At 40.5% G+C, this 14,438-nt stretch overlaps 1 pseudogene; it reads right to left on the reverse strand.

Moving 5' to 3' along the window:
- Window positions 1-1,191: 1,191 nt before the first annotated feature.
- On the reverse strand, window positions 1,192-1,623 carry LOC149205248 (sucrose synthase pseudogene; annotated as a pseudogene).
- Between the last annotated feature and the right edge of the window lie 12,815 nt (window positions 1,624-14,438).

Below are 14,438 nucleotides of genomic sequence, written 5' to 3' on the forward strand. Positions count from 1 at the left end.
TGAGGACCCCAACAGTCCTCCTAAACTTTAGGGACTCGGCTGCCCAAAACTTGCAGTTAACAACAGTCCTACTTGACTTGCTTGGCTGCCCTTGTGTTAATTGATTTGGTGGCCCTTCAACTCTGAGCTAATGGTGGAGAATTTGAGGTAAGGGCCCATAAATGAAGGGGACACCTTCCTACAAATCCTCTCCACGAATTTGGCTGCCAAGTGCTCATTTCAACCCTTGATTTTGTCTCCAAATTGACCAAAAAGGCTACGCAAAGCACACATTAGACTTGTTGGCATAATGACTAACCCAGTTCACTCTATTAGCATAAATATAATCAAAAACATGCAATAAACTACTGATAATGGTGTATTAATTCGAATTAGGAGGTTGAATGAGCCCAAATAATTATCCATTTTTGGGGCTCATCATCACCCCCCTACTGAAAGTGTTGCTCATCCTCTGAGCAACCAATCTATCTCCTCATCTTTGATGGCCCTGGTGGCCTCCCTGTCATGCCAAGATTCTGAAGTGTTGTCCTCTTCGTGGTCAGGAAACCATGCTTTTCTCTCTGCTTCTTCCCACTGCCTGCTCCATTTCCTAGAGAATTCTCAGCTTTGGTATGATTGTGCAAGTATATTCAATCAGATTGTGGCAATGGTGGTGAAAGGAGATGAAACCAGTGGAGGATGGAAGAAAAGAGTGGTTGCATGCCTCCTCAATAGACTTCAAGCTTCAAATCCCTCTCCATAATTGATTCTGGCCTGCCTAAAGGCTCTACAGGATGTTTTTGGTATAAATACAGAACTTCCTGTAGAAAGTCTTGTAGCTTCCTATAGAAGGTGGAACCATGACTAGATTGTGTCCGAACCCTGAAAAAATGAGTGTTCATGGAGGGGATGGATGTGAGGATGCCTGGGAACTTGGTAGGGACCCTTTTGCTTGTGTTGGGAGGCCCCCTTTCCACATTGTGTTCCTGCAACCTGCAACAATTTCCAGGGATTAAACTTGTTTTTTTTTTCTCTCTGTTTCTTCCTTCTTTTTCTTTCTTGCTTTTCCTCTTGCTTTTCCAGTGGCTTTTCCTGTGATGGTTTGCCCTAGGTTTTCTTTCTCTTAGTTTCCTTACCCTTAGTTTTCTTCTCTGCCTCAATATCTTGCTTCCTCACGCTCTGTTTTGGCTTTTGCACTGATCAGAATGGGAATTATGTATATGGTTTCCTCCCCAGAATGTGGAGGACAGTATCCCTCAAGTGTTTGTTCTTTGCAAACCATTCAACCATTCCTATCATGTTTTTCACTCTATCGAGTCTTGCCATAGAAAAGATAATGGGCTTTTTACGGTCATTCAAAATACACATGTGTTCAGCTGTCTGTTCAAGATTGAACAAGAGTTCCTCAATTGAACCATGTAAAGCAGTAAGACGATGTTGCTTCTCTGTATAAGGGAAATAAATCTGCATGTCTGCTCCAGGAGAAACAATGTTGAATTTGGGATCAAAAACATCAATTCCATGAACCACATGATAAAGACCAGGAAGGGTGAAAGCAGTGTGGCTCTCATACTGTCCAACAGTATCCTTGCTTCCAGCAATCTCTTGATATGTGCTAGTGATAATAAAATCTACATGATTCATTGCAATTAGATCTGCAGTAAACTAGCAAGAGAAATGGTATTTTCCTTCATATTTTTTCCAGTATATGTTTGAATCTGGGTATTTGGTCTTCAAAGCATGGGCTATGTTGCATTGAGTGATTCCTTGTCTATGTGAAATCAGAGATGCAACTAAATTTCCATCACTGTAATTGCCAATGGTCATGTCAGGTTAACCTTTTAGCTCTGTCGTTACTTCATTTAATACATCCTCTGAAAATCACTCTAACTAAGGCCACACATCAAATCGAGAAACCCATTTCCGCAGAACTCCTTTCTATGCTCTAAAGGGTACCCAGAGTATCCTTGAATTTTGTGTTCCACGAATTCTTTCAATTCGTTGATTGCATGGAAGAGTGTTTTTTCCAAGCCCACCTCTCTCAGAACTCCAAACTCGATGAAGAAAAGTCTGGGATTCTCTGCTCCAGAATGTTGTGCCATACTTCCTGTAGAAGACCCCCCCCCCCCCCCGTTCCAGTAGAATGTTATTCTACCTTTGAGTGAGCCCGATATGTGAGAGAATTTCGAAAACAGGTAGAAAAACTCAATGGAGGATGATAGGTTAACCGATTGTGCACACTTCAGTTGAGGATGTGGAAAGTGCAGATGAACAGCAGTTCGTGAGTTTCAGCCAAGCCATCTTTAGTTGCTGCATGATTTGTGGTGAGGTGGAAAAAACATGTGTTGGCCATGCAGATGGAAGTGTTGTCACGAATCATCATGTTTGCTACCTGTGATCACTCCATCAATCGCGTTGAAGGTTAAACAGTCACCATTACTTGTTTCCAAATTTCCTCCTGAGATGGCTGAGTGCGCGTGTCTTATTCACCCACTGAGCACTGTTGAACTGGATGAGGGTGGCCAGTTAGCTCGCCACCGATTTTTGTAATCCCAACCATCTCATTGCTCATGTTGTTTCGGAATTACATTCATGCAATCAGAGGAATGAGTTTTAGTCATGTACCTGAAGTCAAATGGTTGTTGTGAGGTGCTTTTTGCTGCTGCATGCGTTTGTTTCGATGGTTGCATGATGGCTCCTTTGTGCTATAAGCTCTCTGTTGTCTGATGTGTGGTTATTTTTCTTGTGCAGGTATCCTCTGGCCGGATCTAGGCTGCAGGAGTTCATTTCCACGTTCAGATCTGCACCCTCAAGCTGCGCCAGATAAACTTGTGCCTTTTTTACTTTCACAGGGGTCCTCACCCACTCCTTTAGAGACAGAGCAGGCAGGTCCGCAAGTAACATGAACAGGGGGTGCAGGACCGCAGGCAATAGTGAGAGAAAGTGCAGAACCAGAGGTTTATTGATTTTTAAGGTCTTTCTCTCATTTTCAAAGCTGGACATGAAGAGCTGAGGTTTGAGACTTTCTTAGGAGGACAGTATGAATGATGATAGACCCATACTGACTGCAAATAGTCATGGTGACAATATTTTGTGTAACAGATTGCCCCCTAAAGTGTGAAGTCTATAGTAGATGAGGATTTCGTTTATCATCTAGGAAGAGTGAAGTACTTTATCATTTCGAGGATCATCTTGTGGAGAGCCCAGTTGGAACCTGTAAAGACATTCAATGCAAAATATATATATGAGATCATATCATCACTGAGGTAGGCATTCCCATACTCAATCAAAACTGACTAGAAAACTAACTACTGCTCTGATATAGGAATGATCTTGTAATACATCACAAGTATAGACACATGTAGACATAGTATGGACGCAGCCATCTGTTTATGAATAGTCCACTATATAATGAATACAAAATTCCTCGCAGCCTGGATGGTGGAAACTAGATCCAGGGTCTTGATTTCTACTTCCCAAAATAGTACGATTCTAACCATGTGAATGAATGTGTTGAAGTCGAACATGGTAGAAACCACTTGATTACCAGTCAATTATGTAAAATGTTAAAAAGTGTGAGAGAAACCACCAGTAATGTCAATGGCTCTCAAAGTACTCAGTACAATCCATGAGATGTGAATAGATGTGTTGATGTCGAACATGTCACGGAATCCTTTGATCGAAGGTCAATGATGCAACCTATCGTCAAAAGCGAGAAACCTGCCATTGAGGCATGCAGATCCCAAGGTACTGACAATTTCTAGACCATCTTTCTAGATAATGAGCTGAAGTCGATAGAAAGCGATCCGTCGTAGGCAAGCCCGCAACACGAAATCATAGATCAAGTTTGAAGAAATTTAGTTGCAAGGACTGACTCAGGGATGGTCAAGATGGATGACAGATATTTTTCATATGAATGTTTTATTTGCACTGACCTCTTGAACACATAACGACACAGCAGATGGTTTGGTGACAATTGACCCAAAGTTAATACCCAAAAACCGGCTGAAGACTTTCAATATGGTTTGATTAACTGTTAGGCAAAGGATTTCCCAACCCAGGTGAATAAAAAGTGTCGTGTTCAAGAGTGGTTAAATTTTTTTCTGAGACACAAAGTATAAAAAACAGGCTCATTTTTCTCTCTTTTCCCCCACCATTTCTGGCAAGTACCTCTTTATTTTTGACAAGCTTGAGGAGGATAACATCTGCTTGATTATAAGCTCATCCTTCGGATGAGTCCAACTTAGTTTAAATTCGAACCCTAAGAAGGAGTGGTCCGTTCCTGTTTGTAATTGAACAGGTCCTTTACTGTTAAATTTTAATGAGTCTAGTATAGGAGAAACTCGGCGTTTTTCAATTTTAGGGAGTCTGAAAAAACTTAAGAAAACTCCATGGTTGTCCTTTTTCATAAATTTGTGTCTCCCAAGCCCGAAAAAGTATAAAATAATACTTGAGAGAACCACGTGACCATTATGATCAAGGAGTACTTTTCATAATTAGTGGTCCTGATCTAAAAAATTAAAAAAGCAATCAACGACACGTCGTTTTATAACCAATATCGAACTTGAAACGACAAAAGCCCGGCAATCTTTTCACGTTTATATGGTTAGAAAAGAGTTGTAAGTGGACCATCCTTTTAATTCCGTTTTAGAAATTTTAAAAAGGAAAAATTCGGCAATCTTTTCATATTTTACGAGTCAGAAAAGAGCTTAAAGAGGACTCGTCCTAGAGGAACGAGTGGTATAAAGGGTAGCAACTGGTTCCGGCAATGGAGGAACTGCTCAAAACATGTAATGATTAAGAGGCTGGCTAAAAAAACCACTCATAGATGTGGTCCCTCAAGAAGGGTAAACAACCAAGTGAAAGCATATGATCAGCCAAAGAGATGGTGGTGATGGAATGAAAACAACCAAGGCTCATCTAACAGAATTTAACGGATAAAAAAGGAAATCACGAGATGTAAAATGGGTATGGCTTCATTTTTACACAAGCTTGAACCATAGATAGCTTTTCTTGGATTCGGTTTCATGTTTACACAAGCTTGAAACAAAAAACTATGCTTGTTATAAGTTCGCATGCCCCCAGCATAATGACGCAAAACGAGGTACATGCCCCCCAAGCTTCATTGCATTCAACCAGGTGGATGAAATGAAGGTTTACTTTCTAGATCTTGGAAAGACTCGAGGGATTTGTTTCATTTTTTTAGTGAGGTTGACACAGGAAAATAAGTATCCTCAAAACCCTTGTTTCATTTTTCAAACGAGCTTGAGACAAGATAAGGAACTATGCTCATGACTCCTTGTTTCATTTTTTAACGAGCTTGACACAAGACAAGGAACTATGCTCTTAAAATCCTTGATTCATTTTTTAACGAGCTTGACACAAGACAAGGAACTATGCTCTAAAATCCTTGATTCGTTTTTTAACGAGCTTGACACAAGACAAGGAACTATGCTCTAAAATCTTGATTCATTTTTTAACGAGCTTGACACAAGACAAGGAACTATGCTCATGACTACTCTCTACAATCTACCTATATAACCTATCCTTGTTTCATTTTTTAACGAGGTTGACACAAGACAAGGAACTATCCTCGAACCTAATTCATTTTTTAACAAGGTTGACTGAGTAACAAGAACTTTCCTTGAGTCTAACTGATTCATTTTTAACGAGATTGACACAGGAAAAGAACTGTCCTCACACCTGATTCATTTTTTTACGAGGTTGACTCAGTAACAGGAACTATCCTCTGACCAACTGATTCATTTTTTAACGACGTTGACACAAGTAAAAGGAACTTTCCTCGAACAACAGATTCATTTTTTAACGAGGTTGACACAGGAAAAGAACTGTCCTCATATTCACTGATTCATTTTTTAACAAGTTCGACACAGTAAAAGGAACTTTCCACGAAACACCCTGTTTCATTTTTTAACGAGGTTGACACAGGAACAAAACTATCCTCACACTGACTGATTCATTTCTTAACGAGGTCGACACAGTAAAAGGAACTTTCCTCGAAACAACTGATTCCTTTTTTAACGAGGTTGACACAGGAAAAGAACTGTCCTCATGACAGCCTGTTTCATTTTTTAATGAGGTTGATACAGGAAAAAACTATCCTCGCAACACCCTGTTTCATTTTTTAACGAGGTTGACACAGGAACAAAACTATCCTCACAACACCCTGATCATGGCTTCCAATTGGAAGAAAGACATGTCAATGGACACACCTTGATCATGGCTTCAAAGAGGTATTCATCATAAGGAAGAATAGTTCTCTAGAAGTAACACATGTCAAGGGACTCAAAAGGGATAAGAACATCGCATTCAAGTAATCCCATAAAGTTTTCCATGTCAATTACCGGATCTAAATCAAAGGAAGTTGAGCAAACAGTGACAGGCTCACTTACATTGGTAACTGAAAACATGGGACCAGTTGCCACATAATTAACCCATGGTGGGATAGATACCACTTTAGAATCAGGAACACTTAGGGGTGTCATATTATTGGTATTTGAAACAAGACTAGGGAACGAAATCTGGTCTACAGTCACAATATTTCCATTGTGAGGGAAAGACATCATGCAAAAGAGTGTCGATACGACAGCTTTCATTGCATAAACATAGTCTCGCCCAAGGAGTAAATTGAAATCCAAGGGACCTATAACTACCATAAGATCAATATAGATAGTTTTACCTTCCAAGGTAATAGAAAACTTAGGAAGGATCCCTAAAGGTTCACTAATGGTTTTGTTAAAAGCTTTCAGATTCTGCGTAATAGGTGCAAGCTGAGGGGAACCCAAAGCTTTCCAACCAGTTGAGGATAAAATACTAATAGAAGCACCTTCATCTACCTGTGTGCGGTGCATGTCCCTACCACCAACCTTGACAATGATTTGGAAAGGGAAGGAGGAAGGAAGACGAGTTTCTTTCAGTCTATTCCAATCAAAGGAAAAGACCTCGGTACTTGGAGGGGGTTCTGTAGAAACAGGTGAAATGCCCCCCGGTGTAGAAGAATCTGATGTAATAAGAAGAACATGAGTGGTATGAAGTTCACTCTCTAAAGGGAGAGTGGGATCGACCGAATGTGAAATTGAATCGACCACTTGATCAACTAATGGATCATCAACCTGAGTGATATGAGTTTCACTCTTCAATGGAAGAGTGGGATCGACTGTACTTGAAATTAGATCAATCACTCCGTCAGTTGACGGTAGGTTGGGAGAAAGTTCACGGTAACCAGTTGGAAATCCTGGCTGTGGAGCAGTAAGGTTTTCCAACAATTTTGAGGCTTCATCCATGTGAGGGCAAATGTGAGTTTGATGACTCCCTTTGCATAACTTACAAGGAAACCTAACTTTACCCTTTTTCCCAGGAACTTGACTATCACTGGTTGATGGATCAATGGAAAGTTGATGAAATTTTTCTGACCCTACTTCCAAGACCTTTGGAATACCAGGAAAATTGATAAGGAAGTGGTCACCCTTACAAATCCCGCAAGGGTATTTGGGTTTACAATGCATGTCGGAGTTTTCCTCAACATAACTAACACTTACAGTCGTGGTTGGTTGGTTGACTTCTTTCTTATCTTGCGTCTTCTTCTTCTTCTTCTTCTTCTTCTTCTTCTTCTTCCCTTTCTTCTTCTTCTTAGCCACCTGGTTACTAACATCGAGGCTTTTACCAAGTGAAGAGGAAGAAATGGAGGAAGAAAAATTAGGTGAAGAAGGTAAAGGGCCAACAGAAGGTTGGTGATGTTGAGATGGTGAACTCTGTTGAGGTGAAGCATTCGGTTGAGGTGGAACAATTGGAGTATTTGTGGCCAACGAAGTTGAAAATAACCATATCGGTAAACCTATTGTAAATCCAGGTAGTGACAAAGTAGCCATGTAAGGAGGACCAACATTTCCAAAGTAAGGAAAAGTACTAGGATTCTCGTTAAGAGGGGTTCCTTGGTTGGTAAATTCCGGAACATTTTCCATTATATTCAACTTCAGTGAATTTTATTAACAATTTAAAACTAAAATTAACAATTCACAATTCACATTTAACAATTAAAATTCACAATTCACACCTATGGTCTCTAAAAGTAAAAACAAACAAATTAACACGCGCTATCAAATCTAGGAGTCAAACCACACACAAACAGTAACTTTCCGTATCAAAGACACTAGTTGGTGATGAAATCCAACATCGCAGAATTAAATACAGAAATGGCGGTTGGAATAGTTACCCCGACAACCTTCTTAATGAATAGACTGGCTCAAGTTTCTCCACTAAACCATCTCGAGTGAAGAGAACCCCCCAGAAAATCCAAGTGAGTCTAGTCGGCGGCTGCTCCAGGTACATTGGGATCTTCCCTCCACCATCACCTTAGGAAAGAATCCTATAGAACATGGTCACTAAGGTTACCAACGGAAACAAATATACTTGGGGGAACAGTCTACGATCCGATACGCACGAAAGGGCAGAGTAACAAGCTCAATCCTCTTGAAGGCTCCTTGACATAATCCAAGTTTTACCAACAAGTGACCCCAGCCTCCTCGACAATGGTTAATCCGAGGTTTACCTTTTTTAATACGTGAATATCTTCTATCGTTCCCAATGAGGAAGGATTGATTCCCACACTGGTTCAGATATGATTTCGTGCTTCTCCTTTAAGAGGAGCTTTCCCATAGCATAGATGTAACAATTGGAATTTATCTCCTACCGCAAGATACAACTACTTGTTTGTTTTACTATCTTAGAGAGTTAATTAAAACCTATTCCAAGACACTAGGCTAAGCTAGATTGGTGGAAAGAGCCCTAAAAATGTAAATATTACTAGATGAATTTTAATTAAGCGCTGTGTTATTTAGGTTGTTATTACTCAAAAGGATAAATGGATATGAAACCAATGGTGTTATGACCTGACCCAAAACTAAATGCAATCGAATATGATAATGTAATCTTTCAATTCGATGAATCCTAACTAAAGTAAGGAGAGAGTTTCCTTCCACTTCCAACAATGAAAGAAAATTATAACTAAGGGAAAATATAACAAATTCTCTAATGCACTAATTTCATCAAGAAAAACTAATGCAAATCAATTCCAAAAAGTTTTTTTTATTTTTATTTTTGTGTGTTAAAAAGAAGAATGAAAATATGTAAATTCAAATCAAAGAAAGCTGATCTAAATCTACGATTGATTTTTCAGAATGTAAACTATGCAGTTGTAATCTATGCACAATTCATTTGAAAAGTATGCAAATGTAATCTACGCACATTTTTCATTCATATTCTGAAAATGAGAATTCTAATTATGCAAATGTGATCTATGCAAGAGAATTCTCGAACACAAGATGATTCTAATGTAATCTAAGAACCAATCAAGTGCAAGACAAGGAAATCGGGTGAGAGTTCCAAAGATCAAAAAATAAAAACACTCAAAGGCGATTAACACTCATACACAATTTAGCCCCCCCCCCCGCGGCGAATGAGGGGGAAATTGTTTTTTCAAAAACAAAAGCAAAAAGATGAAAAATTGTGAAAAGATTGATACAAACCTCCAAGTAATGACCAAAGGAAATCAAATTAAGAATTTCTCAAAAAAGAGACTCAAAACACCCAATTGATAAAAGCTTAAAACAGGAATGCCAATGGACTTAACCTAAGAAAATTTCCTGACAAGTCACATGCAAATCTGGGCAGAGGCTAAAAACACCTAAACAAATCCTAAGCTGACTGAAAGAGAAAATCTTAAGTTTTTCACAATTTTGACAGGTTCCACAGGCTCCCAGTTTACCCAGGTGCGGGACCGCTCTGTGTGTAAAGCAAAAGTGCGGATAGGTCCGCACTGTGTTACAAGTAGGGGTGCGGTCCTCTCCCAAAAGTATGAAAAACAAAAAATAATTCAAGATCTACTAAACCTACCCATTCCCACACACATCAAGCCAAAAACAGAAAACAAAACACAGTTTCTCAAGTCAAAGTAAAAGAAAATCAAAAATTTAAGTCCCCAGTGGAGTTGCCATTTTGTCACATGGAATGAGTCATTCTTGCGGACAAGACCGACCTCCCTAGTATCTAATGATATCTAGCGACAAGCAATCCAATAAAATTATATATTTCTCTAAATATGCAATTTATAAACAAAGGCAAATAAGTGTTTTAGGCCTACCTTGGGTCCAATGCAAGTTTGTGGAAGGCTCGCTCCATTGATCCAAATGATCTCCCTTGTAGAGAATCTGCAAACACAAACAAGCACACAAATTAAATAGCACCTGAAAAGCCAATATAATAAAGCATACTTATCATGATGATCAAGGAATTCATGAAACAAATGACCTAAGACAATTTGTTGAGAAAAATGAATCTGATTGTATTAATTCAAATCAAAGAAGAACTTTACAACCTGTGCCTTGATGCTGTACAATCTCCTCCGAGGGTCCATCAAGAAGTCTCCTCTACTTTGACAAGTTTCACTCTCTTCCCAATGAAGCCAAAAGATATGTGATCTCTCCTCTTAAGTTTAACTAGGAAGTCTCAATTCCACTAGCATTTACCCTCAAAAATGTTCAGCTTCTAACCTCTCTAGCAACCAGCCCAATGCCTTAATTTATAGTGCAATGGAGGGAAGTTACTAGGTCCACCTTCAAAGGGATAAAGCCCTCCTTCAAAGGGATAGCTCCTCTCATCAAGGGATTAGCTCCTTCACTTTTGGGATGCATGAACCACCTAGGAGCGAACCATCCACATCAAGATTCCTTCTAGAATCATCTAGAATTAACCCAAAGTGAGTTTTTAAGAATAAACTTGCGCCTTTTTGAATTTCACAGTGGTCTGCACCCACTCCTTTAGAGACAGAGTGGGCAGGTCCACAGTAACATGAACAGGGGGTGCGGGACCACATGCAATAGTGAGAGAAAGTGCGGAACTAGAGGTTTATTGATTTTTAAGGTCTTTCTCTCATTTTCAAAGCTTGACATGAAGAGCTGAGGTTTGAGACTTGCTTAGGAGGATAGTATGAATGATGATAGACCCATATTGACTGCAAATAGTCATGGTGACAATATTTTGTGTAACACCTCCCGCAATGGTGACTGAATCCTTTCACCTTTCAGTTCCGCGCTATCATTTTTGGTCCCCGCCTATGTTAGTTACTCCGGAAAACGGTGGCAGCTGGTGTAACCCCCGGGCATCAATGGAGACCAACCTTATTGACTACTATGAGGACCCCCTAGAGGGCATATCCATTTTTGGAAGGAAGCTTAGCTTCGAGGCTTACTTCCCATTTAGCAGAGAACTTACCGAGTTTATCGCTCCACTTTCGCCACTCACGGGACAGACCAGTGCAGTTATCCACCTCCCGGAAGTACCTGTTATGTGGCTGGCCTCAGCTACTCCCCCTCTAACACCAATCCCAAATAATTTCGCTTCAATTTTATCTGTCCTAGATTAGGTAGCGGGGTCATCTGGCATATCCTCCCTCCAACCCTCTACAACCTCTCACTTCCCATCCCAGTCTCTGCTCGGAGAGAGTCCACCCTATCTTGCTCCCTCTTCCTTGCCCTTGGAGCCTGCACACCCCTCTAGCTACTACTCAAACATCCCTCCCCTCTCAGATACATTCCCTATTGGTCCGGATCCATCATCCCCAAACCCTAACCCTAACCCTCTTAACCCTAATCCTCAAGAAACCCCAGAATGTGTTGAGGACGCGGAGCCAAGTCTTGGGAAGAAGCAAAGGTGTGTCAAACCTAGGGCACAAGAAGTATTTATTGATTGGGAAGAAGATTTTCAATGGAAAGATACCATGGACATGGCGGTGACAGTCCTAGTAGGCAGAGTTAGGGGAAGGAACTACACTGTGGCAAGATTTAAGTAGTGGGTTGTGAAATCTGGGGCCATCACCTAGTCGATCTACCTTTTGTTCAAAATTTTGTTCGTGGCTGGTTTTCTTTGCAATTCGTGCAAGAAGAACACATCAATTGGATTTTATCCTCTTTCTGGCACATAGAATAGGCCCCAATTATGTTAAGTAAATGGAGTCTGCTTTTTGACCCGGACAGAGAACAACTTGGGGCGGGGCCAATTTGAGTCTACCTCCCTGGGCTGCCACTCCATTTCTGGACCAAAGACATCTTCAGGAGAATTGGGAATTCTTTGGGTACATACCTAAACTGTGATAGATCCTATCTCTCTACTAGGGTTATGGCCTATGCATGGAAACTGGTTCACCTAGACATTAGAGGAGGGTTACAAGAAAAAGTCCCTCTACGATGGAGGAACTATAACCATATCCAGATACTGGACTATGAGGGAGTCCCCTTCTGTTGCAGACGTTGCCACAAGGTGGGACACCTCTACAAGGACTGCCCTCTTCTCATGAAATCAAAGGCGATCAACAAAGGGAAGACCTCTCCATCTGGGGGAGCTCAGCCACAGGTAGATCACTCGGATGAGGCAGAAAAAATGGACACTGATGCAGATGGATCTAGGCTAGCCTCGACAGCTTCGAAGAAATGTGTGAAAGCACATCTTCGACCACCTTCACCTCCACTGACTAGGTCTAAGGTAGCCACTGGAGTCGTGCTATCTTCGAGTATGTCTAATCCTATCCCTTGCTCTGCATATAATAATTGTACAACTACTCATAAGGATAATTCTAATGGAGCTCGACAGGTCTCGGATAAGCCACAACCTAGCCTAAGTCACCCTATTTGTCCCCTCAATTCTCATGTACCTTGTCCATCTTATACTCCCCCTACTACCTCTGAGGAGATGCCATGGGAATTGAACCCTGGATCAGATCTCGCCCCTCACCGATACCACCTCTGATCTCATTCTCGGACACTGACGCCATATGCTATTAGCATTAGACTTATCCCTCCCTCAACCACTCTGAAGCTCCCTCGAGGTAGACATTCCTCCCAGTCAAAATCTAAACAGAAGGCAGGAAAGGAGGTGGCCACAAGAAAACAACTTACCCTTGATAGGGTCCTTAGAGCACCGAGCCCCCTGGAGTCGTCTCCCCCATGAAGGTACTCTCCTTCAATTGCAGAAGGATTGCTAGTCCCAAGAAAAAACTAGCATTGCGGAGGCTTCTCTAGAAGGAGTCTATTGATTTGGTCTTCCTACAAGAAACCCCGAGTGTTGCCGATACCATTTCCCCTCTAATGGAATCCATGCTCCCAGGATGGCACTTCCAAGATATTGATGTAAATGGCCACTCGAGGGGCATTACTATGGGTTACAACTCCCGCTCAATTAATCTAAAGGGCACTTGGGGGGCCATCGACTTCATTGGGGTAGATATATACTCTACTAAACTGGGATCAAAGATTAGAATGTTAAATATATATGGGCCCTACCACAATCGGGAGAACTTCTAGGAGTAGCTTTTATCATCCAACATTTTACAAACTGATAACATCATTCTAAGAGAGACCTAAATTTCTCTCTAGGCTTCTTGGAGTCTTGGGAGCACCACGCACAAGCTAACTGCTTAGCGGTCTTCTTTGAGTAGCTCCTAGATTCACACATTCTCATTGATATCCCATCTGCAAAACTTGTCCCGACCTGGAGGAATAGAAGAAGTGGGGAGGATAGCCTTGCCAGGAGACTTGATCATTTCCTCATCAAGGAACGATTCCTGGAGCGAGGCTTCACTTATCGCCAGTGGGTGGGATTGGGTGGGCTATCAGACCATCTGCCTATTTACCTTGACATCTGGGGCAATGTAAGTAAACCACGAGCACCTTTCAAATTCAATTCTATATGGTTGAAAGATGATTCCTATATATGCCTTGTCATAGAATTTTGGAAGGCCCACCCACCTGTGATCAGAAGGAACATAACAGAATGGTTCGTTGCCAATATGAAGGAATTGAAGAAGTTATCCAAGATATGGGCACATAATAAAAGGAGTGCAGAAGTGCATCTGTTAAACAATATCGAACTAGATATTTCCAGTTTGGAGGAAAATAGTTGGGGCACCTTCCCTTCAAATGAACTCAAGAATAAGCTTACCAGGGAAAATTTTAGGGGCTAATATTCGCAAGTGGGCTAATATTCCATGCTTTTTTGAAAAAAACAATTCGCCAATTTCTATTTTTCTAAAAATGGATTTGCCCAAATTTTATAGTATAAAATTATTTTACCTTAGAAATCACCAATATTATATATTATCTAATATAAAATAATTAAAAAATATAAAATATATATAGATATATATATATATACAGAATTATCATTAAACATTTTAAAATTTGGATATTAGGGACTACTAAGATTTACCAAGGTTGCTAAATTTTAAGATAAACTTGCATCCTTAAACTTTTCCCTGAAGCTCACAGGTTTAACATCCAAGCGAGGAAACGTTCTCAAGGAAAGAGAGGAAACCTTGAGATTACAGAGTAGAGCTCTATGGCTAAAGGAAGGAGATGATAATTCCAAATTTTTCCATAAATTTGCAAATG

Source organism: Pinus tabuliformis, chromosome 1_2, assembly GCF_031772625.1.
Source record: "Pinus tabuliformis cultivar Carrire ecotype Pingquan chromosome 1_2, CPIR1, whole genome shotgun sequence".
Lineage (NCBI taxonomy): Eukaryota > Viridiplantae > Streptophyta > Pinopsida > Pinales > Pinaceae > Pinus > Pinus tabuliformis.